Consider the following 25,516-nt stretch of genomic DNA (forward strand, 5'->3'; position numbering starts at 1 on the left):
GTTGCATTGATGTAAGCAATAATTGACTATACTAATTCTGGTTTGAGCATCATGATTTGATGTGAGCAATAATTAGCTATGATCATTTCAGTTTGAACATCATGGTTTGTATCATGTCATCCTCTATTAGTTAAAATGATGAATTTTGTGGTGCCTAATCCTATATATATTTCAGTGTATTTTTAAATATAAAAAGCATTCATCAACTAGATTTATTTATGCTACATGGATGGAGACAATTCCAGATTCATAATTATGGATGTCCACATACCTTCATTTAAAGCTGCTCTTATTGAAGAAAATAAATTCACATATGTTTTATCAATTTTCATGAAAGATGACTTATTTCTTAGATCCTATAGAAAGTTAAAGAAGACGTTGTTGAGAATTCATCAGTTAAGTTGTGTTAATACAAACTCGCCACTTCAGGAGAGCATACAATTAAAGAAGAAATTACAAAGTGAGGATTGATTTTTTTTTATATTCATACCAGTGGTGCATGAGCATTCTATGTTGTCAAAGGCCGTTTTTGCATCTAAGGATAACAATGTTGCCTGCTCCATTTGGGGTGAATAGGTCATATGGAGGATGCCAAAAAGACACCGTAGGTTGAGTCTAGTGTTTCTGTGTGGCATGAAACCAGATTGGTCAGAGTTTATGATCAAGGTGATAACCTGACAAAGCCTAGTGGACAGGACTTTGGCCAAAGCCTTGACCTCCACATTCAATAAATTGACTAGTCTGTAAGAACGGTAGTCTGATTGGGGCTTCCCTTTTTTATGTAGGACTACTCTGGACGTGGTATGCTGATCTTCTCCCAGGAAACCCTTCTCATGCGCCGCCTTAAACATGTCCAGCATGAGCTGTGCAAGTTTGATAGATAGTCTCTTATAAAGTTCCACTGGTAATCCGTTCGGTCCCACAGTCGGTAGTGTAACCTTCCCGTGCCTATAGCTTGGGGCCAAAGCGATCAAGGCCTTTATAATGGCTCCCTCAAAAATGGCTCTCATGAAACAACACAACATTAGGGCAATGCCTGTGCAGTTATTGGAGTATTAATGTGCATTTTGTCTTATTCCCCAATCTATTGACATTGCATGACCAAATAGTTACAGTCCGCCGCCTGTGACCCGCCATTGGAACGCCAGTGTGGTTTGGGTAGGTATTAGGTTTCCGAATAGAGCTCTGCTGTGCTGAGTCTCAAACTGGAACTTACAAAGTAATACCGCGGGTTTCGTCCTACTTTTTGAGATTAATACCCATGCGATGAACCAATCAAGTAACAATGAAAAACATGCAAAACAGATCCCCTCTCTGCGCCACTGCATCATGAGTCTAAAACCACCCATAAACCCCAACTTGCAGAGTGCCAGTTGCCCAAAATGTAGGATCTAAGAGTGTGGGAGAGCTACTAACGTCGTACTTATGTGGTTCAGAATAATCATGCTAACATATTGTGTCCCCAACACTTTACATTTACAACCTTGAAAAGCAATAACCATGTGCCTAACTGGAGTCCAACCCTGCCAGACATGTGATAACTATTGTTATTATCTTCACTCCCCTCCCTTAACATCACGCTGATGCCACCCACCCAGAATGACAGGGGGCTGAGGGTGAGGTGTCCCAGTTGCACAGCGCTCATTCTGGTGGCTCTGTTGGGTCCCTGGTGCAGGATTCATGGGCAGGGCCCACAGACCGCGATATCACAGCACGGGCACCAGCAACCGTACGGGCAAGAAGCCAAACGGTCTCAGTCACGGCATACCTAAAGCACCGGCTGAGTGCCGCAGCCCACAGCACAATATGTGTGGTGACCGGGGCACGCGGGCAAGCAGAATCCGCTGGTCCTACCCTTCAGGGACTTGACAGCCCAGGAACCTCCCTCGAGTGTCGTCTCTGTCCCACTACTACCGCACTTTCTGCAGCCGCTAGCAACAAGTGAGGCATCCACTGGGTTGGATCCGCCTTCTGACGGAGCCCTGAATCCCGGCCACTGCTTTAGGCTCGGATCACTTCCGCCGGCAAACCCATGCTTCCTTAGAAGGCAGGGCCGCTCGCTTTACATTAATAGGGTTAGAGAAGGTCAGGAAGCCTCCCCAAACTGCACAGGGTTCTGGGGAGTCTCCTGGGGCACAAAGGCATTGGCACAGGTTGGATCGTTATCAGATTGTGGGGGATTAATTACGGACGGCCTCCAAGTCTACTCAGTGTGCGGCCACATTCGTTGGCAGTTAGCCAAGCCCCCCCACCAGGCTAATGTCCATCAAAGCTAGGGGAGCCGTGAAAGTTTGTTGTTCTCAAAATTGGGTCAAGGTTCCAAAACGTTAATGAAGCACTGCCCCAGAGCTAAAGATCTTCAGACTTTCCTAAGTACTATTCTGGTTAATGCACTGGGGATGCTGAAACATATGTTGAAACCCTGATTGGTGGAACCTAAACAAAGGAGCAGGACATCAAAAGGCACATTTTGCTCATAAACCACATCACTCTAGTGGTGACAGGTTCTCAGTTATCCTGGAAGTAGTCAGTAAGTATCTGATGTATGTCTTTTCAGAAGGTAGCCTCTTGCAGTGATTCTGCCCTAAGTCTTTGGGTGGGTAATTTGGGCATAACATGCTGACAAATTTATAACTAGTCAGGACTGGGGAAGATTGGTCTGACAGCAGTCTGCCCAGATAATATGGGTCTGAGTAGAGGTTGGCTATGGCATGGGTCATGAACATATAGTCACTCCAGCTAACTGAGCTGTGTAGGGGAGAGACAAATTAAGAGATATTATACTGGAAGCAACGTTTTCTTACATTTGTTGAAAAAATCCAACGTATCCATCTTTTCCTATAATTCAATGGTTTAGCGAGGGGCCGTACCCATCTCAGGTGGTAGCCTATTCAGTTCTCAAGATATTATTTGAAGTCACCTGTCCATAGAACTGGAGTATTCAAACAAGGAGATACAAAATCTTGCACAATTAGTAATAACATTGGGTGAGGGACTCTAGGAGCATACACAAAAAGTCATATTTTCTGACTGTCATGCCTTGCCTCGATTGACACTTTCCATCAACAACATCAAACATATTAAAATAAAACAAACAAAAAACTTGTGGTATATACAGGACCGAAGCACATGATGTGTGCCATGGCCTGCCTGATATCAGTCCCTTCAGTATGGGATACATTCTATTCAAATTTCAGTGTTTCATCATCATCGAGTCTGCAATGTTAGCCTCCCTCGTCAAGAGGTGGGAGTCGGAGAGGATGTGAAGAAATGTGCTCAGCCATCTTTGGCCACTTCAGCTTGGTGCAAAAAGATCTGAATTTTCATTCCTTCAAATTCATACTTTGTAGGAATGCATCTCTGTCCCTAAAGATCACAAAGCAAGCTATGATAGCCCATGGTGGCGATATTTCTGACCGAGACTAAAGCATTAGGTCTCCATGTGCCATCTTAAAAAATATTTCCACTGAAAGACCCACCGCTTACTCCAGGAATCCGATTCATGCCTTGATCCTCACTCTGCATCTTCTGTCCTTGTCTCCAGATTGCGGGTTGTTTCCTGCAGCTTGACGACTGTTATCTGCTTGTCTTTCATATTGTCTGAGAGGTTTGAAGGGTACCTCTGCTGCCCTCATTTAATTCACTACATTTTTGGGTCAGCTCTGATGTCATCTTCACTGAGTCTGTTTTTGCAGTGTATCATTAAACAAAAAGTCAGATCCAACCAGTAAGGTAAATTGTCTTGATAAGGGTTTATATGGAGTTCCCGCGTCAGTACAATAGATCCTTAGGCTCTGCGCTCTCACTTCCCACAAGAGGCACAAACAGTACTGGCTCAGCGTCGACAAACTTGTTCCGGATGGGCACGGCACAGCGTGCACCATGTGGGCAGTCCCTCAGCACCTCTCTTCTTGGACTGTGTCTCTGCAGTACCCCCTCATATCTCCGGTCAGTGATGAGCCAAGTCAGTGCTCAGTCTTCCACATGTCTATAGACTACAGAGGGACAGCAAACTCTCTGCTTTCAGCCACCTTTGAAACTCTGCTTCTCTGCTGTTTTAATATCAGATGGACGTAATATTTTCTGTAGTCATTAAGGCGGTGAGCCCACTGTTCTCACATTCCCTCCTCTGTCACTACAGGATGCACTAGAGAGAAAACATTAACTGTTGTCAGTTGCTTCCTGAAAGAACATAAGCATGTCTGGTCAACAGATGTCTTTGTAGGGTGAGAATATTTACATAGATGTTTATCGTTAGCTGGAGCACCTGCAGCTCACATGCTAGCAGCCATCTTGATGTCCATGTCCTTCCATCTGGGTTGGATTTTGAAAGCATGTACATGTATGTTTGCATGCATCACATGTATAATTTCAAAAACAACTAATGGGACCAAAACTTCGGACACCCAATCATCTTGCACCTTACATCTGTACATTAAATATAGGGCACATAAATTTGGTGCAGGTTACATGTGATAGTTTGGAAAGTATGTTCACATGGCCGTGAATAGCTTCCTGGTCACGGTGCAGGTGACAGTGGTAACCCAGAATGCCAAAAGTGTGGAGAGAGATAATGCATGCTCGACTTTTATCAATGAATCAAACCTGTCTTGAGGATAAGTTATGTACCTGTAATCCTAGTTCCCTTCCAGGGGTATCCTCATCAAAGTCATAAGCACATGAATATTCCCGCCCATGCACGGGACCCCGGAAACATATAACATATATGTGGAACCATATACTGCACTTGTTCAACATATCTAGCCCGATTTTGCCCATCTGTGGGCTAGATATGTTGGACAAAGTGCAGTATATGTATGCATAATATAATATAATATGTTCGATGTTTTACACTTGCATATTGAATGCGTGATGGTTTGCCATTAGGAAGTCCAATATAGCGCGCGATTAGTGTAGCACGAATGAGTCCTTTCACTATGTCGACACAGGAAATGTATGTTAAATAACATGGTGGTCAGGCACTTCGGTAAACATTGAAGAAGGTTGAATACCGAAACGTGTCTGTTGTTGGAGTTGTGCTATTCTTCTGTGAATAAATAACACAGAAATGATCCCCGGGAGTGCTTTCCATATATATATGTATATATATATATATATATATATATATATATATATACACACACACACACACACACCCACACACACACACACATACACACCAATCTCTCTCCCAAGCCTTGGAAAAGAGTGTGACCATGCTCCGGGGGACTGGAAAAGCTGCTTTATTTGAATAAAGTTGCGCAAGCATTGAAAGGAAATTGCTGAAACGTTTGGCAGACGCGTTTCGTCCTTAGAATGGACTCTTCAGTGCCTGTTTCAGTTTGTTCTCCTTTGAGGGGCTCTTTGCTGTAAAGTTTTATCTTGCTGTGACCACTCCCAAGTCACGTGGTTATGCCCCTTCTATGCCTCACAGGTGTGTGAATCTCCTTGCGCTGTGCCTGCTCCCCTGATGCATGCTGGATACTGTAGTTCGCCGCAGGGACCCATGTAGTGCAGGGACCCACCAAACACCAAGTGATGCCTCCAACGAACCGTCGGTCAGCGCTCTACAGCCCGCAGCAGTCAAAGGGCAGGTAACAAAGAAACTCGTCTGTCCCCCTTCTCAGGCAGATAGTTCTGCCTCCTCTCTCCCCATGCACTGAGACCAGCACCTGGGGGGGCGACGCGATTTGCTGTTGTGCAGCAAAGTACCAAGTTTTTGCAGGAGGTCGCGTAGCACCAGAACGAGAGGGCAGTCACCAAAGCCAGCTCCTGCTAGCCAGCCTACACATACACACCAATCTCTCTCCCAAGCCTTGGAAAAGAGTGTGACCATGCTCCGGGGGATTGGAAAAGCTGCTTTATTTGAATAAAGTTGCGCAAGCATTGAAAGGAAATTGCTGAAACGCTTGGCAGACGTGTTTCGTCCTTACAATGGACTCTTCAGTGCCTGTTTCAGTTTGTTCTCCTTTGAGGGGCTCTTTGCTGTAAAGATTTATCTTGCTGTGACCACTCCCAAGTCACGTGGTTATGCCCCTTCTATGCCTCACAGGTGTGTGAATCTCCTTGCGCTGTGCCTGCACCCCTGATGCATGCTGGATACTGTTGTTCGCCGCAGGGACCCATGTAGTGCAGGGACCCACCAAACACCAAGTGATGCCTCCAACGAACTGTCGGTCAGCGCTCCACAGCCCGCAGCAGTCAAAGGGCAGGTAACAAAGAAACTCCTCTGTCCCCCTTCTCTGGCAGATAGTTCTGCCTCCTCTCTCCCCATGCACTGAGACCAGCACCTGGGGGGGCGACGCGATTTGCTGTTGTGCAGCAAAGTACCAAGTTTTTGCAGGAGGTCGCGTAGCACCAGAACGAGAGGGCAGTCACCAAAGCCAGCTCCTGCTAGCCAGCCTACACATACACACCAATCTCTCTCACAAGCCTTGGAAAAGAGTGTGACCATGCTCCGGGGGACTGAAAAAGCTGCTTTATTTGAATAAAGTTGCGCAAGCATTGAAAGGAAATTGCTGAAACGCTTGGCAGACGCATTTCGTCCTTACAATGGACTCTTCAGTGCCTGTTTCAGTTTGTTCTCCTTTGAGGGGCTCTTTGCTGTAAAGTTTTATCTTGCTGTGACCACTCCCAAGTCACGTGGTTATGCCCCTTCTATGCCTCACAAGTGTGTGAATCTCCTTGCGCTGTGCCTGCTCTCCTGATGCATGCTGGATACTGTAGTTCGCTGCAGGGACCCATATAGTGCAGGGACCCACCAAACACCAAGTGATGCCTCCAACGAACCGTCGATCAGCGCTCCACAGCCCACAGCAGTCAAAGGGCAGGTAACAAAGAAACTCCTCTGTCCCCCTTCTCAGGCAGATAGTTCTGCCTCCTCTCTCCCCATGCACTGAGACCAGCACCTGGGGGGGGCGACGCGATTTGCTGTTGTGCAGCAAATTACCAAGTTTTTGCAGGAGGTCGTGTAGCACCAGAACGAGAGGGCGGTCACAAAAGCCAGCTCCTGCTAGCCAGCCTACACATACACACCAATCTCTCTCCCAAGCCTTGGAAAAGAGTGTGACCATGCTCCGGGGGACTGGAAAAGCTGCTTTATTTGAATAAAGTTGCACAAGCATTGAAAGGAAATTGCTGAAACGCTTGGCAGACGCGTTTCATCCTTAGAATGGACTCTTCAGTGCCTGTTTCAGTTTGTTCTCCTTTGAGGGGCTCTTTGCTGTAAAGTTTTATCTTGCTGTGACCACTCCCAAGTCACGTGGTTATGCCCCTTCTATGCCTCACAGGTGTGTGAATCTCCTTGCGCTGTGCCTGCTCCCCTGATGCATGCTGGATACTGTAGTTCGCCGCAGGGACCCATGTAGTGCAGGGACCCACCAAACACCAAGTGATGCCTCCAACGAACCGTCGGTCAGCGCTCCACAGCCCGCAGCAGTCAAAGGGCAGGTAACAAAGAAACTCCTTTGTCCCCCTTCTCAGGCAGATAGTTCTGCCTCCTCTCTCCCCATGCACTGAGACCAGCACCTGGGGGGGCGACGCGATTTGCTGTTGTGCAGCAAAGTACCAAGTTTTTGCAGGAGGTCGCGTAGCACCAGAACGAGGGCGGTCACCAAAGCCAGCTCCTGCTAGCCAGCCTACACATACACACCAATCTCTCTCCCAAGCCTTGGAAAAGAGTGTAACCATGCTCCGGGGGACTGGAAAAGCTGCTTTATTTGAATAAAGTTGCGCAAGCATTGAAAGGAAATTGCTGAAACGCTTGGCAGACGCGTTTCGTCCTTAGAATGGACTCTTCAGTGCCTGTTTCAGTTTGTTCTCCTTTGAGGGGCTCTTTGCTGTAAAGTTTTATCTTGCTGTGACTACTCCCAAGTCACATGGTTATGCCCCTTCTATGCCTCACAGGTGTGTGAATCTCCCTGCGCTGTGCCTGCTCCCCTGATGCATGCTGGATACTGTCGTTCGCCGCAGGGACCCATGTAGTGCAGGGACCCACCAAACACCAAGTGATGCCTCCAACGAACCGTCGGTCAGCGCTCCACAGCCCGCAGCAGTCAAAGGGCAGGTAAGGATAAGTTACTTACCTGTAATCCTAGTTCTCTTCCAGGGGTATCCTCATCAAAGTAATAAGCACTGAATATTCCCGCCCATGTGCGGGACCCCGGAAACAATATAAAAATGTATATGTAAAAAACACATATATCTCGCTCCACATATACATATGTACATATATTATTTTTCTCACAACAATGCAGCTCCATAACTGAGGGTAAAAACAATGTAAACACATATACATGCACTGCAATTATTTAGGAAGCAAAAGAAAGCAAACACATTAGGTCAAATAATCTTTGAACTTTGTGTTTTAATGAGTAAACCACACATAAATCCTGAAAATTGCTTGTAAATAGACATTGTTAGCCCTCAGGCTGCATTGTAAAAACAATAGCATAGAAAATGAAACCATTTTCAACAAAAACTGGCACCGTGCCTTTAAGGCAACCATGACCCCAGGCTTCCCATCATGCCACAGGGGTGACAGTTAGGTCAGTTGTTCTTTGCATAACCCTGAAGACAGGGCTCAACAACAAGATTGAAAAACAGTACCAAATCCCATTTACCTGGGGAGGCGGGTGGGTTGCTTATGACTTTGATGAGGATACCCCTGGAAGAGAACTAGGATTACAGGTAAGTAACTTATCCTTCTCTTCCAGGGGATCCTCATCAATAGTCATAAGCACTGAATAGAATAGCAAGCCCATCAACCACCTGCAGGTAAATGAGAAGTACATGACCCAACCAAATCATAACAGCCAAATCCTCAGCTGTTAAACAGACTCCTCAGGGAGGCCTGGCCCACCTGGGTGTCTGCTCTCGTGTCAGAATCTAGACAGTAATGTCTGGTAAATGTATGGACAGACCTCCAGGTCGCCGCTTTACAAATATCAGACATGGGCACATCATGCAGGTAAGCTTCTGTGGCTGCTCTACCTCTAGTGGAATGCGCCTTAGGAGTACACCCTAAAGGCTTCTGCGCCAATTGGTAAGCAAGCTTGATACACGAAACGATCCACCTGGAGATAGAACGTTTCGAGGCAGCATGACCAGTTCTGATCGATCCGTAGTTAACAAACAATTGATCAGAATGTCGAATAGACTTGGACCTGTCCAGATAGAACTTTAAAACCCTTTTCAGGTCCAAAGAGTGTAACGCCCTCTCAGCTGGGGTAGAGGGATTAGGAAAGAAAATGGGTAAAGAGATAGACTGATTGACATGAAAATCTGATACCACTTTCGGCAGGAAAGAAGGATGTGTTCTAAGCACCACTCTGTTCAAATGAAAAACTGTATACGGTTCTTTAGTACAGAGAGCCTGAATTTCGCTCACCCTACGGGCTGACGTAATCGCTACCAAAAAAGCCGCTTTCCAGGAAATATGCTGTAAAGTAGCTTTATGAATGGGCTCAAAAGGAGGGCCCATCAATTTTGACTAGGTTCAGCTCCCAGGGCGGAGCAGGAGGCCGTACAGGAGGGTACACCTTTTTCAGACCTTGCAGGAAATCTTTTACTGCTGGAAGCTGAAAAAAAGAAGTTTGTGAAGGTGATCGCCTATAAGCTGTTATAGCGGCTAAATGCACCTTAATGGAGTTAAACTTCAAACCTGCTTTAGTCAGGTACAACAAGTATGGGAGAACTGCTTCTTCCTGACTCTTTACCGGATTGTGACCATTCTGCATGCACCACATATAGAATCTCTTCCACTTGCATGCATAAGAATGTCTTGTGGAAGGACGTTGTGCTTCTTTCAGAATGGACATGCAGTCCTGTGGCAGTCCTAGATGGCCGTACTGAATGACCTCAGGAGCCATGCTGCCAAGTTCAGTGACGGAAGGTTGGGATGGTGAATCCTCCCGTTCATCTTCGATAACAGGTCCTGCCTGCATGGAAGCCTCTTGTGAGGAGACACTGATAGGTGAAGTAGGTCCGTGTACCACCATTTCCTCGGCCAGTCGGGGGCAATCAGGATCATTGTTGTGCACGAGTGGTTCAGCTTGCTCACCACCTTCGGGATCAGCGGAAGGGGTGGAAAGGCGTACACAAACTGCCCTGACCAGTCGATTAAAAGAGCATTCCCTCTTGTTCCTGGTCGATAGAACCTGGAGGCGAAGCTTGGGCATTTGCTGTTTACGTCGTCCGCGAAGAGATCTATGGAAGGACGACCCCATGACTGGAAAATGTCGTGTAGCACTTCGTCGTTGAGAACCCAGTCTTCTTTGTCTTCGAAATGCCGACTTAGTGCGTCCGCCCTCACGTTCTGCTCTCCTGGGAGATGGACTGCCTGAACAGACAACTTGTGAGCCAGAAGCCAATGCCAGATGCGCTGAGCTTCCAGAGACAGTGTCCTTGAGCGAGTTCCTCCCTGCTTGTTCAAATAGTACATCGTGGTGGTGTTGTCCGTCTGTACTAGAACCATTTCCTCCTGAAGCGAGGGAAGGAACGCTTTGAGAGCCAGGTGAACCGCTCTCAATTCCAGCAAGTTGATGTGATAAGTGCTTTCTTTGGAAGACCACAGACCCTGCACTTGTAGAGGACCCATGTGCGCCCCCATCCTTGTAACGATGCGTCTGTGATGATCGTTTGTGTGGGAGGAGGTTGATGGAACAGAATCCCCACCTGCATGTTCTGTCTCTTCGTCCACCACTGGAGGGAAGATTGAGCTACCTCCGACAAAGTGATCTGATCATCCCATCGATCTGAGTATTGGTCCCATTTGTCCTCCAGATCCTGCTGAAGAGGACGCATCTGAAGTCTGGCGTTCGGTACCAGGAAGATGCAGGAAGCCCAAGAGTGAGGCTATCTTGCGCACCTTCTGAGACCTGTGGTGAAGAATTGTCTGGCATTTGAGGGCTATCGAAAACTGTCTCTCCTCCGAAGGAAACACTTTTCCTACCTCGGAGTCTAGCAGAGCTCCTAGGAAGTGGATCTTCTGAGTGGGTTGAGAAACAGACTTGCTGTAGTTGACATGCAGTCCTAGACGCTGACACAGTTCTATGCATGTCTGGAATTGATTCCTTACATTGCCTGGAGTTGGACCTTTCAACAGCCAATCGTCTAAGTATGGATATACGAAGACTCCCCTGCGGCGTAGAGCTGCCGCCATCACTGCGACACACTTCGTGAACACCCTGGGAGCCGACTTCAACCCAAACGGAAGGACTTTGAACTGGTAGTGGGAGGTCCCCACCCGGAACCGAAGGAATCTCCTGTGATCGGGCCGTATTGGTATATGAAAGTACGCATCTTGAATGTCCATCGAACACATCCAATCCCCCTTCCTGAAATGTGGATATATTTGGTGAAGCGCCAACATGCGAAACTTTTCTTTTCGTACATGCAGATTGAGTGTTCTCAAATCCGGAATGGGCCTGTATTATTCCTTTTGGCCCTTTTTTCTGACCAGAAAGTACCTCGAGTACACTCCTTTCCCCCTTTGGGACACCGGCACTCTCTCGATGGCTTCTTTTTCGAGGAGTGTAGCTACTTCCTTCTTTAACCTTTGTAGCTGGTGGCTTGATGTTGACATCGGGGAAACGGGTGGAGGTAGACGATGGAAACGAAGACAGTACCCATTCTGCAGCGTAGACAACACCCATTGATCTTTTGTAATGGTCTGCCACTCTGTCCTGTGATGCGCAATGCTTCCCCCCACTGGAGTGGGTAACGGCGCTGGGGGAAGTGAATATTCATTGCTTCTGCTGAGATTTATTGAAGTTGTAGCCTTGGCGCTGATTTCCATTTCCTTTGGAATTGCCCTTGGCCTTGTATTGAGACTTTTGTTGGCTCTGCTGGTTCTGGCCTTTCTGCCATTGAGGGGTTTGAACCCTCTGCTTCGAAGAACCCTTGTTGTTCGAACGGAATTTCTTCTTGAATTCCTTTTTCTTCTCAAGCCCCACGGCTTTGAGGGTGTCCAACTCAGTCTTCATGCGTTGCATCTCCTCATCCGCACTTGCTCCAAAAAGAGATGTGCCTGAAAAAGGAAGGTTTAGGATTCTGGCTTGAGCCTCTGGTTTCAATGCTGTGAGGCGTAACCAAGAGGTTCTCCTTGCTGTGATTCCATGTACATAGCCATGCGCAGCCAGCGTTGCCCCATCTGCCGCCGCTCCTATAATCTGTTGGAGACTTGACCGCCCTCCATCAGAACCTCCTCAAAGTCCTTTCTATCTTCCTGAGGAAGTTTAGCAGTAAATCTCTGAAGTGAGTCCCACAGAATGTAAATGTAAATGTATGTATGTATGTAAATGTATAGGCATTTATATAGCGCACTACTTACCCGTAGGGTCCCAAGGCGCTTCGACCGCTGCGAAACCCTTCCTGGCTTCCCTGAGAGATGGTCCCTTAATGGGTATCTCCAGGGTGAGACCAGGCATCCCCGGCGGTCTGGTGGGGCCGTTAGTGAAGATGAGGCAAGCTAATGCCCAGAGTTGCCGAGTGTGATCGCTGATCAGAGTGGGCACCGAGGCGAGAGAATTATCGAGTCCGCTGACCCTGGTCCAGAAACCTGCCGCGCCGGGAATCGAACCCTGGTCCCGGGCCGTCCTCTGCTCTCGGGTCTGCCGCCTCTAACCAGTGAGCCACACTACTGTCTGTCATACCTGCCGAGCAGTGCTTCCGCATTGGAGACTTTGAGGAAAGAGGCTGAGGTGTTACAAACTCTTCTCCCCCATGAGTCTTGAAACTTGCTATCCTTATCCGGAGGTACCGTGGATGAGGAAGCTACCGCATTGGATTTTCTAGCCGCCGCAATGATTACTGAATCTGGCGGGGGATCAGCTTTGAGGAACATAGGATCCTCCTCCGGAGGACGATACTTTTTGAGAATCCTCGCTGGAACGGACTTCACCGTTGCCGGAGTGAGGAAGACTTCGTTCACAGGTTCCATTATACCCGGAACCAACAGCAACAACGGTTTGGGTGCTGTTCTGTGTTGCAGGGTTTCAAATATGACAGTCGTCTTGATTTGTGGAGCTGTCATCGGTACTCCCAGCTTCAGGGCTCCCCTGCCCAAGATATCTTGGAACGAGAAAATATCTTCAGTTGGAGATACCCTCGAGCGTGGGCTGCTTGTAAGGGTCGGAGAGTAAGCTCTGTGAGATCGGGTTCTCAAAGAACTTGAAGAGCTACGTGTCCTCCTGGACCTAGATCTTCTGCTCGAACGCGTTTTAGAACGAGAACGCTCTCTGTGACGAGAATGTCTCTTACTTGAATGCTTAGAACGAGACTGTTCTCTGCGGGGAAGAGGTTGGTCTCGATATCTTTTTAGGCGATCTGCCGTCTCCTTGTCCTTTGCCCAGTGGTGAAGAGGTCTATTCCACCTTGGGGAAAGATGAATAGAAGGAGATTTGTGGATGGGATCCTTCACTGGTGAACGTGACCGTGGAGGTTGATCCGTTCGATCCTGTCGCGATCTTGCAGGAGATTTGGACCTCTCCCTATTCGATGCGCAGCTTTGTCCATCCGAGTATCTGCCACTGCGAGATGATGAGGAAGATGAGGAAAGACTCACTAGAGATCTAGAGGAAGACCTCGACCAAGATCTCTCTTCTGCAATCCTCCGTCTCTTGGCAGGGGGATCCTGCACTGGAGATTGTTCCACCTCCGCAGCCGATGCTGAACCTGGAGAACCCAACTGTGGTCCTAGGACGTGAGCCTGGTCCAATGAGTCACTTTCCTTGTCCTGAACCACCTGTGTCAAAGGTGACGTCTCCTTTTATCTTGCAGGAGAAATGTTCTCTGGCTGCGAAGAGCTCCGTTCCCTGGATCTTTGCTGATCCATCGACGGTGGTCGTAACGACATTGAGCGCCGAGCAGGTAGACGCTCTCTCGACGTCGACCGTGATTTCTCTAACGTCGACCTCGGGTGGCGATGACTGTCCTTCGACTTTGAAGGTTATCTGCTCGACGTCGATGGAGGCTGTTTCGATGCCGATCGCCGTTGTTTCGTCGGCGACTGGGCGTGCCTCAACTCCGAATGCCGTTTCGACGTCGAACGCTCTTGACCAGGCATCGACGTTGGCTGCATCAACGTCGACCGATGATGTGTCGACAGAGGCTCCCTCGACGCCGAACGACCATGACTAGTCGTCGACGGAGGATGACTCGACGTCGAACGCCGATGGCCCGGCGTCGACGGAGAATGCCTCGACGTCATAGCATGACGATTCTGCTACGACGTCATATGGCTCGCCGTCGAGCTCTTCCGCTTCGACGGTGACCTATCCCTCGACGCTGACTGTAGCGGAGGTACCTTAGATGTAGACGCTGAAGACATCTTCTTCGTCGCCGTCGACGGCTTCTCCAACACCGATCCCGACGTCGAATGTGAACCAGTCGGGGCTTCTCTCGACGTCGACCGCGCCTTCCGACTTTTCTGCTTCCTGGGAGATCTTCCTCTCTCAGAAAGCCCATAAACTCGAATCCTCTCACGTTCCTTAAGAGTCCTGGAAGTTAAAACCTGGCAGTGTTCACAGGTTTTAGAGGAATGAGATTCTGGTAGGCACAGGATACAGACTGAATGAGTGTCAGTCTTGGCCATCTTCCTTCCACACGAAGGACATTTGTCAAAGAGAGATGGCATCTTTGACAGGAAAAACACCTTTTTTAAGCCTAAAAAAGGTTTAAGCAACACCCTATGTCTAAAAGACGTCGAGTGAAAGCAAAAATTGTAGATAACTTGGAATATATTTGACAGAAAGTCAAAAAAGAAAGGAGCGGTTTCACCAGGGTCCTGACTGAAGGAGCCGGAAAGAACAACTGACCTAACTGTCACCCCTGAGGCATGATGGGAAGCCTGGGGTCATGGCTGCCTTAAAGGCACGGTGCCAGTTTTTGTTGAAAATGGTTTCATTTTCTATGCTATTGTTTTTACAATGCAGCCTGAGGGCTAACAATGTCTATTTACAAGCAATTTTCAGGATTTATGAGTGGTTTACTAATTAAAACACAAAGTTCAAAGATTAGTTGACCTAATGTGTTTGCTTTCTTTTCCTTCCTAAATAATTGCAGTGAATGTATATGTGTTTACATTGTTTTTACCCTCAGTTATGGAGCTGCATTGTTGTGAGAAAAATAATATATGTACATACATATATGTGGAGCGAGATATATGTGTTTTTTACATATATATTTTTATATTGTTTCCGGGGTCCCGCACATGGGCGGGAATATTCAGTGCTTATGACTATTGATGAGGATCCCCTGGAAGAGAACAAAGAAACTCCTCTGTCCCCCTTCTCAGGCAGATAGTTCTACCTCCTCTCTCCCCATGCACTGAGACCAGCACCTGGGGGGGCGAAGCGATTTGCTGTTGTGCAGCAAAGTACCAAGTTTTTGCTGGAGGTCGCGTAGCACCAGAACGAGAGGGCAGTCACCAAAGCCAGCTCCTGCTAGCCAGCCTACACATACACACCAATCTCTCTCCCAAGCCTTGGAAAAGAGTGTGACCATGCTCCGGGGGACTGGAAAAGCTGCTTTATTTGAATAAAGTTGCGCAAGCATTGAAAGGAAATTGCTGAAACGCTATATATATCCCATCGCGCAAATCCTCTCACTTGGAAGAAGAAACCAGCACTCACGAGAGACGTTTCAGGCTTGTTTATTCCAAATCAAATAGAGAGTGCAGGTTTCTTCTTTCAAGTCAGAGGATTTGAGCGACGAAATATTGTGCCATGAGAGATTTTGCACGAGGTGCAACAAAAGGGAGCGCTTATATATATATATATATATATATATATATATATATATATATATATATATATAGTAAAGCTCCCAGTCGCCACCTCCAATCTCCTCGGACCGGCGAAGCGAAGACAGAGACAGACCACAATTCAGGTGACAGTTTCTTTTACTGCAGCATACGAATGGTAGTTAAAACAGCGATGATGCGTTTCGGGCGTAGTTGCCCTTGTTCACATGCAGCTGGTTACAAGTCGAAATAACTTTTTATAATGCAAATCACTCCGCCTACCTCCCGCCTCCAGCTTGGTCATGTGACCCATGAACATAAACAAATTACTGTTTACCCGAAATCTCAGGGGCCAGCAAAATACATTGTAAGTTTAAATTCATATAAATATAACAATGTTTCCTATAGTAGTGATTTCGTATTATAATCTGCATAAATGCACATATTTGATGTTAAATGGAAAACACAGCACATAGTGTGACATCATCTAGTATAAACTATATTCATATGATATGAAATATTTCCTATATATATATCCACAAACTCCGTTTCTCCGTCGAGGCTGCCCACTGCTGACGCCTGCCCCAAACAGCACAGACACGGACCTTAGTTCCAGTGCAATTTTTTATTTCGTGACTTGTGTGCTAGTCGCCCTATATATATATATTCCTCCAAAGTGCTGGGTTACTCCCACCGCCTCCTGAACAGAGGGCGTGTCGGCGAACGGACTCCCAGGCAAAGGCCGATAGTATTAGACTGCTTTCCATAAAAGAAATGCAGACGCTGTGTCTCCGTGAAAAGGTATTAAATAGTCAGCTACAGTTCTGGAACGGATTTCGCCTGCAGCATCGGCTTGTTCACGAACAATTTCATAAAGTTTTTACCACCATTTTAACTTATTAAACAGTGCCACACGTGAAGATTACAATAAAATAAAATGTGAAAAAAGACTGGTAGTTCAGCACAAAGTGCATTACAGCAATACCATAGCAAGTCTCCTAAAATCACACTTTTTAAGCAGTTCAATATGGCTCACATGTCAAAATCACAATACATGATATAAACAGCCACCTTTACCATTCCAAGATAAAATCAAAACCACATTTTAGAATTTTACAATATTAAAAAATATGCGTGGCATAGGTGATTCGAACCCCGCTCTGTTGGAGGGAAAGAACATATCATAGTACAGAGTCCTGCCCCAGTGTGCTACTCGGTCAATCTGATAGAGAATATAACCAGGAATACCTATATGGTCTGCCCCCAACTGTCTAATAAGAGTTGGCTATTTGAGCACTGATACAAATTTCCCTGAACGGAGAAAGTTATCTCCATAGAGAACCACAAAGCTAAATATTATCGGTGGCATCGTATTATTGGATTGAGCCCAAGTGGGCATAGGGCATGGTTGTAAGATCCACTAAACATGTATTAAAGCTTGTACTCCCAGTACCAGTCATTACAGTGCTTGTGCTAAAAATAAAAAAATAAAATATTAAAAACATACAAGTTAAAACCAATTGACAACGAGGAGTTGCAGCATTCTCATCATAATTTTCATTTTTTTCCCCATAATTGTCACAGATGGGTATGGAAATCCTCCTCCATATTCAATCCCTCTGGGGTCTTAGTATTGAGCATGATGAAATAATTGGACTCTAATCTCCTTAGCTTACTTACTCAATCCCCTCCTCTCTCACTCAATGGGATTCCATCATCAACAAAGTATTCTAGACCTATGGGATCTTTTGTCCTTATTCTTAATGACTCTGGCATGCTGCAGAATTCGTTTATGGACAGGAAGGATAGTGCTCCCCACGTACCTCAGGCCTCAAGGGCACTGAAGCAAGTAGACAGCAAAATCCGTTCTGCACGTAAACTGTCCCTTGATTTTCCTGGCGTTGGGTGAGAACCCCACAGCATAGCTGGAAGTATTCTTCCCATAGGTGCAGGCCTTACATTTGACACATTTTATAAAAACCATCCTTTCTTTTCAGCCAAATGTTGTTTGTCACTTTGTCTTGTACTGCCAACATATTGCTGACTAATGATTGTTTTATTGATTTAGCTTTTCTGAAGGTAATTAGAGTCCTAAGTTTAACCAATTTCTTTAGCACTGGATCACTAGAAAGGATATGCCAATGTCTCTGAAGAATTATCCTTAATTCCCTGTGCTGCCTATTGAAACTGGTAATCATCCTGCATTGATTCCCACTTTCTCAACTTGCCTGTTCTGATCCTTTGGCCTTATTGAACATGATTTCCTCCTAGGTTTCTTGCGCACTTTGTAGATTGCTGTAATAATCCAATCTTGTGGATATCCTCTTTCTGCCGAACACCATCTCAGGCATTCCAGTTCTAGTTCTAGGTCCTGGCTATTGCTGCAATTCCTTATAACCATCAGACATTCTCCATAGGCAATGCTTCTCACTAAGTTGTTAGGGTGGAAACTTGTGGCGTGGAGCAGAGTGTTGCCATCTGTTAGTTTGCTAAATAGTTTTGTCTCCAACTGGCCATTGCAAACATACACAGTTACATCCCAAAAGTTTATGGCAGTTTCACTTATCTCACAGGTCAACTTTAGGTTCAGATTGTTCTTTTGTAAATTGTTGTTGTGCTGCCTCTTGCAACCCTCACCATACCACAAAGAGGTCGTCAATATAACGGTACCAGAACTTAACATTCTCATGCCACTCCTTGTGCCACTGTTTCAGGACTACCTGCTCCTCCCACCAGCCCATATGCAAATTAGCATAGTCTGTCCCTGGCCCAGTGCATCATGGGAACAGGGCAGATTAAACTGCCAAGCCAATTCTTCACCAGAAAGGAGACAAGCTACCGGGGACCGGTTTCTGGCATTTCAGCCGTCTTCGGCCCGGCTTGCTTGAATCCTGATGGTGCAGTGAGAAAGGGACTCATGTCTGAGTATACCCTGCCACACCTATAGTGGCCAAAAACGATTCTGAAAAGGGGGTGGTGATGAACAGAGTGTCTGAATTAAGCAGACCACTCTTACCCAGTCAAAAGATCAGGGCTTGATCCATCACCGTTATTTATCTCACTGCACCATCCCAGCTCAGAACCTGGCTATATGCAAATCAGTCTGTCCCTGGCCCAGTGCATCATGGGAACAGGGCAGACTAAACTAATTATTTTGTCCACCCTAAGCATGGAAGGGTATACTCAGATGTGAGTCCCTTGCTCATTGCACCATCAGGATTCAAGCAAGCCTGGCCGAAGACGGCTGAAATGCCAGAAACCGGTCCCTGGAAGCTTGTTTCCTTCCCAGTGAAAGAATTGGCTTGGTAGTTTGGTTTGCCCTGTTCCCATGATGCACTGGGCCAGGGACAGACTAATTTACATATAGCCAGGTTCTGAGCTGGGATGGTGCAGTGAGCTAAAAAACGGTGTTGGATTAAGCCCTGATCTCTTGACTGGGTGAGAGTATTCTGTTTAATTCAGAAACTCTGTCCATCACCACCCCCTGTTGTTTAATTATTTTGTCCACCCTAAGCGTGGAAGGGTATACTCAGATGTGAGTCCCTTGCTCATTGCACCATCAGGATTCAAGCAAGCCGGGCCGAAGACGGCTGAAATGCCAGAAACCGGTCCCTGGAAGCTTGTTTCCTTCCAAGTGAAAGAATTGGCTTGGTAGTTTGGTTTGCCCTGTTCCCATGATGCACTGGGCCAGGGACAGACTAATTTGCATATAGCCAGGTTCTGAGCTGGGATGGTGCAGTGAGCTAAAAAACGGTGTTGGATTAAGCCCTGATCTCTTGACTGGGTGAGAGTATTCTGTTTAATTCAGAAACTCTGTCCATCACCACCCCCTGTTGTTTAATTATTTTGTCCACCCTAAGCGTGGAAGGGTATACTCAGATGTGAGTCCCTTGCTCATTGCACGATCAGGATTCAAGCAAGCCGGGCCGAAGACGGCTGAAATGCCAGAAACCGGTCCCTGGAAGCTTGTTTCCTTCCCAGTGAAAGAATTGGCTTGGTAGTTTGGTTTGCCCTGTTCCCATGATGCACTGGGCCAGGGACAGACTAATTTGCATATAGCCAGGTTCCGAGCTGGGATGGTGCAGTGAGCTAAAAAACGGTGTTGGATTAAGCCCTGATCTCTTGACTGGGTGAGAGTATTCTGTTTAATTCAGAAACTCTGTCCATCACCACCCCCTGTTGTTTAATTATTTTGTCCACCCTAAGCGTGGAAGGATATACTCAGATGTGAGTCCCTTGCTCATTGCACCATCAGGATTCAAGCAAGCCGGGCCGAAGACGGCTGAAATGCCGGAAACCGGTCCCTGGAAGCTTGTTTCCTTCCCAGTGAAAGAATTGACTTGGTAGTTTGGTTTGCCCTGTTCCCATGATGCACTGGGCCAGGGACAGACTAATTTGCATATAGCCAGGTTCTGAGCTGGGATGGTGCAGTGAGCTAAAAAACGGTGTTGGATTAAGCCCTGATCTCTTGACTGGGTGAGAGTATTCTGTTTAATTCAGAAACTCTGTCCATCACCACCCCCTGTTGTTTAATTATTTTGTCCACCCTAAGCGTGGAAGGGTATACTCAGATGTGAGTCCCTTGCTCATTGCACCATCAGGATTCAAGCAAGCCGGGCCGAAGACGGCTGAAATGCCAGAAATCGGTCCCTGGAAGCTTGTTTCCTTCCCAGTGAAAGAATTGGCTTGGTAGTTTGGTTTGCCCTGTTCCCATGATGCACTGGGCCAGGGACAGACTAATTTGCATATAGCCAGGTTCTGAGCTAGGATGGTGCAGTGAGCTAAAAAACGGTGTTGGATTAAGCCCTGATCTCTTGACTGGGTGAGAGTATTCTGTTTAATTCAGAAACTCTGTCCATCACCACCCCCTGTTGTTTAATTATTTTGTCCACCCTAAGCGTGGAAGGGTATACTCAGATGTGAGTCCCTTGCTCATTGCACCATCAGGATTCAAGCAAGCCGGGCCGAAGACGGCTGAAATGCCAGAAACCGGTCCCTGGAAGCTTGTTTCCTTCCCAGTGAAAGAATTGGCTTGGTAGTTTTAGTTTGCCCTGTTCCCATGATGCACTGGGCCAGGGACAGACTAATTTGCATATAGCCAGGTTCTGAGCTGGGATGCTGCAGTGAGCTAAAAAACGGTGTTGGATTAAGCCCTGATCTCTTGACTGGGTGAGAGTATTCTGTTTAATTCAGAAACTCTGTCCATCACCACCCCCTGTTGTTTAATTATTTTGTCCACCCTAAGCGTGGAAGGGTATACTCAGATGTGAGTCCCTTGCTCATTGCACCATCAGGATTCAAGCATGCCGGGCCGAAGACGGCTGAAAGGCCAGAAACCGGTCCCTGGAAGCTTGTTTCCTTCCCAGTGAAAGAATTGGCTTGGTAGTTTGGTTTGCCCTGTTCCCATGATGCACTGGGCCAGGGACAGACTAATTTGCATATAGCCAGGTTCTGAGCTGGGATGGTGCAGTGAGCTAAAAAACGGTGTTGGATTAAGCCCTGATCTCTTGACTGGGTGAGAGTATTCTGTTTAATTCAGAAACTCTGTCCATCACCACCCCCTGTTGTTTAATTATTTTGTCCACCCTAAGCGTGGAAGGGTATACTCAGATGTGAGTCCCTTGCTCATTGCACCATCAGGATTCAAGCAAGCCGGGCCGAAGACGGCTGAAATGCCAGAAACCGGTCCCTGGAAGCTTGTTTCCTTCCCAGTGAAAGAATTGGCTTGGTAGTTTGGTTTGCCCTGTTCCCATGATGCACTGGGCCAGGGACAGACTAATTTGCATATAGCCAGGTTCTGCGCTGGGATGGTGCAGTGAGCTAAAAAACGGTGTTGGATTAAGCCCTGATCTCTTGACTGGGTGAGAGTATTCTGTTTAATTCAGAAACTCTGTCCATCACCAACCCCTGTTGTTTAATTATTTTGTCCACCCTAAGCGTGGAAGGGTATACTCAGATGTGAGTCCCTTGCTCATTGCACCATCAGGATTCAAGCAAGCCGGGCCGAAGACGGCTGAAATGCCAGAAACCGGTCCCTGGAAGCTTGTTTCCTTCCCAGTGAAAGAATTGGCTTGGTAGTTTGGTTTGCCCTGTTCCCATGATGCACTGGGCCAGGGACAGACTAATTTGCATATAGCCAGGTTCTGAGCTGGGATGGTGCAGTGAGCTAAAAAACGGTGTTGGATTAAGCCCTGATCTCTTGACTGGGTGAGAGTATTCTGTCTAATTCAGAAACTCTGTCCATCACCACCCCCTGTTGTTTAATTATTTTGTCCACCCTAAGCGTGGAAGGGTATACTCAGATGTGAGTCCCTTGCTCATTGCACCATCAGGATTCAAGCAAGCCGGGCCGAAGACGGCTGAAATGCCAGAAACCGGTCCCTGGAAGCTTGTTTCCTTCTCAGTGAAAAAATTGGCTTGGTAGTTTGGTTTGCCCTGTTCCCATGATGCACTGGGCCAGGGACAGACTAATTTGCATATAGCCAGGTTCTGAGCTGGGATGGTGCAGTGAGCTAAAAAACAGTGTTGGATTAAGCCCTGATCTCTTGACTGGGTGAGAGTATTCTGTTTAATTTAGAAACTCTGTCCATCACCACCCCCTGTTGTTTAATTATTTTGTCCACCCTAAGCGTGGAAGGGTATACTCAGATGTGAGTCCCTTGCTCATTGCACCATCAGGATTCAAGCAAGCCGGGCCGAAGACGGCTGAAATGCCAGAAACCGGTCCCTGGAAGCTTGTTTCCTTCCCAGTGAAAGAATTGGCTAGGTAGTTTGGTTTGCCCTGTTCCCATGATGCACTGGGCCAGGGACAGACTAATTTGCATATAGCCAGGTTCTGGGCTGGGATGGTGCAGTGAGCTAAAAAACGGTGTTGGATTAAGCCCTGATCTCTTGGCTGGGTGAGAGTATTCTGTTTAATTCAGAAACTCTGTCCATCACCACCCCCTGTTGTTTAATTATTTTGTCCACCCTAAGCGTGGAAGGGTATACTCAGATGTGAGTCCCTTGCTCATTGCACCATCAGGATTCAAGCAAGCCGGGCCGAAGACGGCTGAAATGCCAGAAACCGGTCCCTGGAAGCTTGTTTCCTTCCCAGTGAAAGAATTGGCTTGGTAGTTTTAGTTTGCCCTGTTCCCATGATGCACTGGGCCAGGGACAGACTAATTTGCATATAGCCAGGTTCTGAGCTGGGATGCTGCAGTGAGCTAAAAAACGGTGTTGGATTAAGCCCTGATCTCTTGACTGGGTGAGAGTATTCTGTTTAATTCAGAAACTCTGTCCATCACCACCCCCTGTTGTTTAATTATTTTGTCCACCCTAAGCGTGGAAGGGTATACTCAGATGTGAGTCCCTTGCTCATTGCACCATCAGGATTCAAGCATGCCGGGCCGAAGACGGCTGAAATGCCAGAAACCGGTCCCTGGAAGCTTGTTTCCTTCCCAGTGAAAGAATTGGCTTGGTAGTTTGGTTTGCCCTGTTCCCATGATGCACTGGGCCAGGGACAGACTAATTTGCATATAGCCAGGTTCTGAGCTGGGATGGTGCAGTGAGCTAAAAAACGGTGTTGGATTAAGCCCTGATCTCTTGACTGGGTGAGAGTATTCTGTTTAATTCAGAAACTCTGTCCATCACCACCCCCTGTTGTTTAATTATTTTGTCCACCCTAAGCGTGGAAGGGTATACTCAGATGTGAGTCCCTTGCTCATTGCACCATCAGGATTCAAGCAAGCCGGGCCGAAGACGGCTGAAATGCCAGAAACCGGTCCCTGGAAGCTTGTTTCCTTCCCAGTGAAAGAATTGGCTTGGTAGTTTGGTTTGCCCTGTTCCCATGATGCACTGGGCCAGGGACAGACTAATTTGCATATAGCCAGGTTCTGCGCTGGGATGGTGCAGTGAGCTAAAAAACGGTGTTGGATTAAGCCCTGATCTCTTGACTGGGTGAGAGTATTCTGTTTAATTCAGAAACTCTGTCCATCACCAACCCCTGTTGTTTAATTATTTTGTCCACCCTAAGCGTGGAAGGGTATACTCAGATGTGAGTCCCTTGCTCATTGCACCATCAGGATTCAAGCAAGCCGGGCCGAAGACGGCTGAAATGCCAGAAACCGGTCCCTGGAAGCTTGTTTCCTTCCCAGTGAAAGAATTGGCTTGGTAGTTTGGTTTGCCCTGTTCCCATGATGCACTGGGCCAGGGACAGACTAATTTGCATATAGCCAGGTTCTGAGCTGGGATGGTGCAGTGAGCTAAAAAACGGTGTTGGATTAAGCCCTGATCTCTTGACTGGGTGAGAGTATTCTGTTTAATTCAGAAACTCTGTCCATCACCACCCCCTGTTGTTTAATTATTTTGTCCACCCTAAGCGTGGAAGGGTATACTCAGATGTGAGTCCCTTGCTCATTGCACCATCAGGATTCAAGCAAGCCGGGCCGAAGACGGCTGAAATGCCAGAAACCGGTCCCTGGAAGCTTGTTTCCTTCTCAGTGAAAAAATTGGCTTGGTAGTTTGGTTTGCCCTGTTCCCATGATGCACTGGGCCAGGGACAGACTAATTTGCATATAGCCAGGTTCTGAGCTGGGATGGTGCAGTGAGCTAAAAAACAGTGTTGGATTAAGCCCTGATCTCTTGACTGGGTGAGAGTATTCTGTTTAATTCAGAAACTCTGTCCATCACCACCCCCTGTTGTTTAATTATTTTGTCCACCCTAAGCGTGGAAGGGTATACTCAGATGTGAGTCCCTTGCTCATTGCACCATCAGGATTCAAGCAAGCCGGGCCGAAGACGGCTGAAATGCCAGAAACCGGTCCCTGGAAGCTTGTTTCCTTCCCAGTGAAAGAATTGGCTAGGTAGTTTGGTTTGCCCTGTTCCCATGATGCACTGGGCCAGGGACAGACTAATTTGCATATAGCCAGGTTCTGGGCTGGGATGGTGCAGTGAGCTAAAAAACGGTGTTGGATTAAGCCCTGATCTCTTGGCTGGGTGAGAGTATTCTGTTTAATTCAGAAACTCTGTCCATCACCACCCCCTGTTGTTTAATTATTTTGTCCACCCTAAGCGTGGAAGGGTATACTCAGATGTGAGTCCCTTGCTCATTGCACCATCAGGATTCAAGCAAGCCGGGCCGAAGACGGCTGAAATGCCAGAAACCGGTCCCTGGAAGCCTGTTTCCTTCCCAGTGAAAGAATTGGCTTGGTAGTTTGGTTTGCCCTGTTCCCATGATGCACTGGGCCAGGGACAGACTAATTTGCATATAGCCAGGTTCTGAGCTGGGATGGTGCAGTGAGCTAAAAAACGGTGTTGGATTAAGCCCTGATCTCTTGACTGGGTGAGAGTATTCTGTTTAATTCAGAAACTCTGTCCATCACCACCCCCTGTTGTTAAATTATCATTGTTAATAGCATTTGGATATGATGCCAAAGCTTCAACGGATGCTGTCCTAGATAGAATGTAAAGGCATTTAACTCATCTGAATGTCTGATACTCATATAGAGTGTTGTAGCGTCAATTGTCAGCAATAAATAATCAGCTTCCCATTTCAGGTTATAGATCTTACGTAAGAAATCACCCCTGTCCAATATGAATGACGGGAGTGCTTTAACAAAAGGGCACAGGAAAAAATCTACATATTTGGTAGTACAAAGCTTTATTTCGATATGAAATATCTTAAAAAGCACATTGGCAGTTAAAAATACAATTCATTTATAAAAGACATTAAATAAGCATTTCAACAGGAATACAACAGTAAAAAATCATTAAACCAAGTACAGCTTTGGACAC

The 25,516-nt window shown here is 46.8% G+C and overlaps 1 protein-coding gene across 1 annotated transcript in view; it reads right to left on the bottom strand.

Moving 5' to 3' along the window:
- The window catches only part of CCDC38 (coiled-coil domain containing 38), a 2,358,499-nt gene that overhangs the window by 2,061,990 nt on the left and 270,993 nt on the right, over positions 1-25,516 (bottom strand). The gene's annotated exons all lie outside the window — the stretch shown is intronic.

The sequence above is a fragment of the Lissotriton vulgaris genome, chromosome 1_1 (genome assembly GCF_964263255.1).
Source record: "Lissotriton vulgaris chromosome 1_1, aLisVul1.2, whole genome shotgun sequence".
Lineage (NCBI taxonomy): Eukaryota > Metazoa > Chordata > Amphibia > Caudata > Salamandridae > Lissotriton > Lissotriton vulgaris.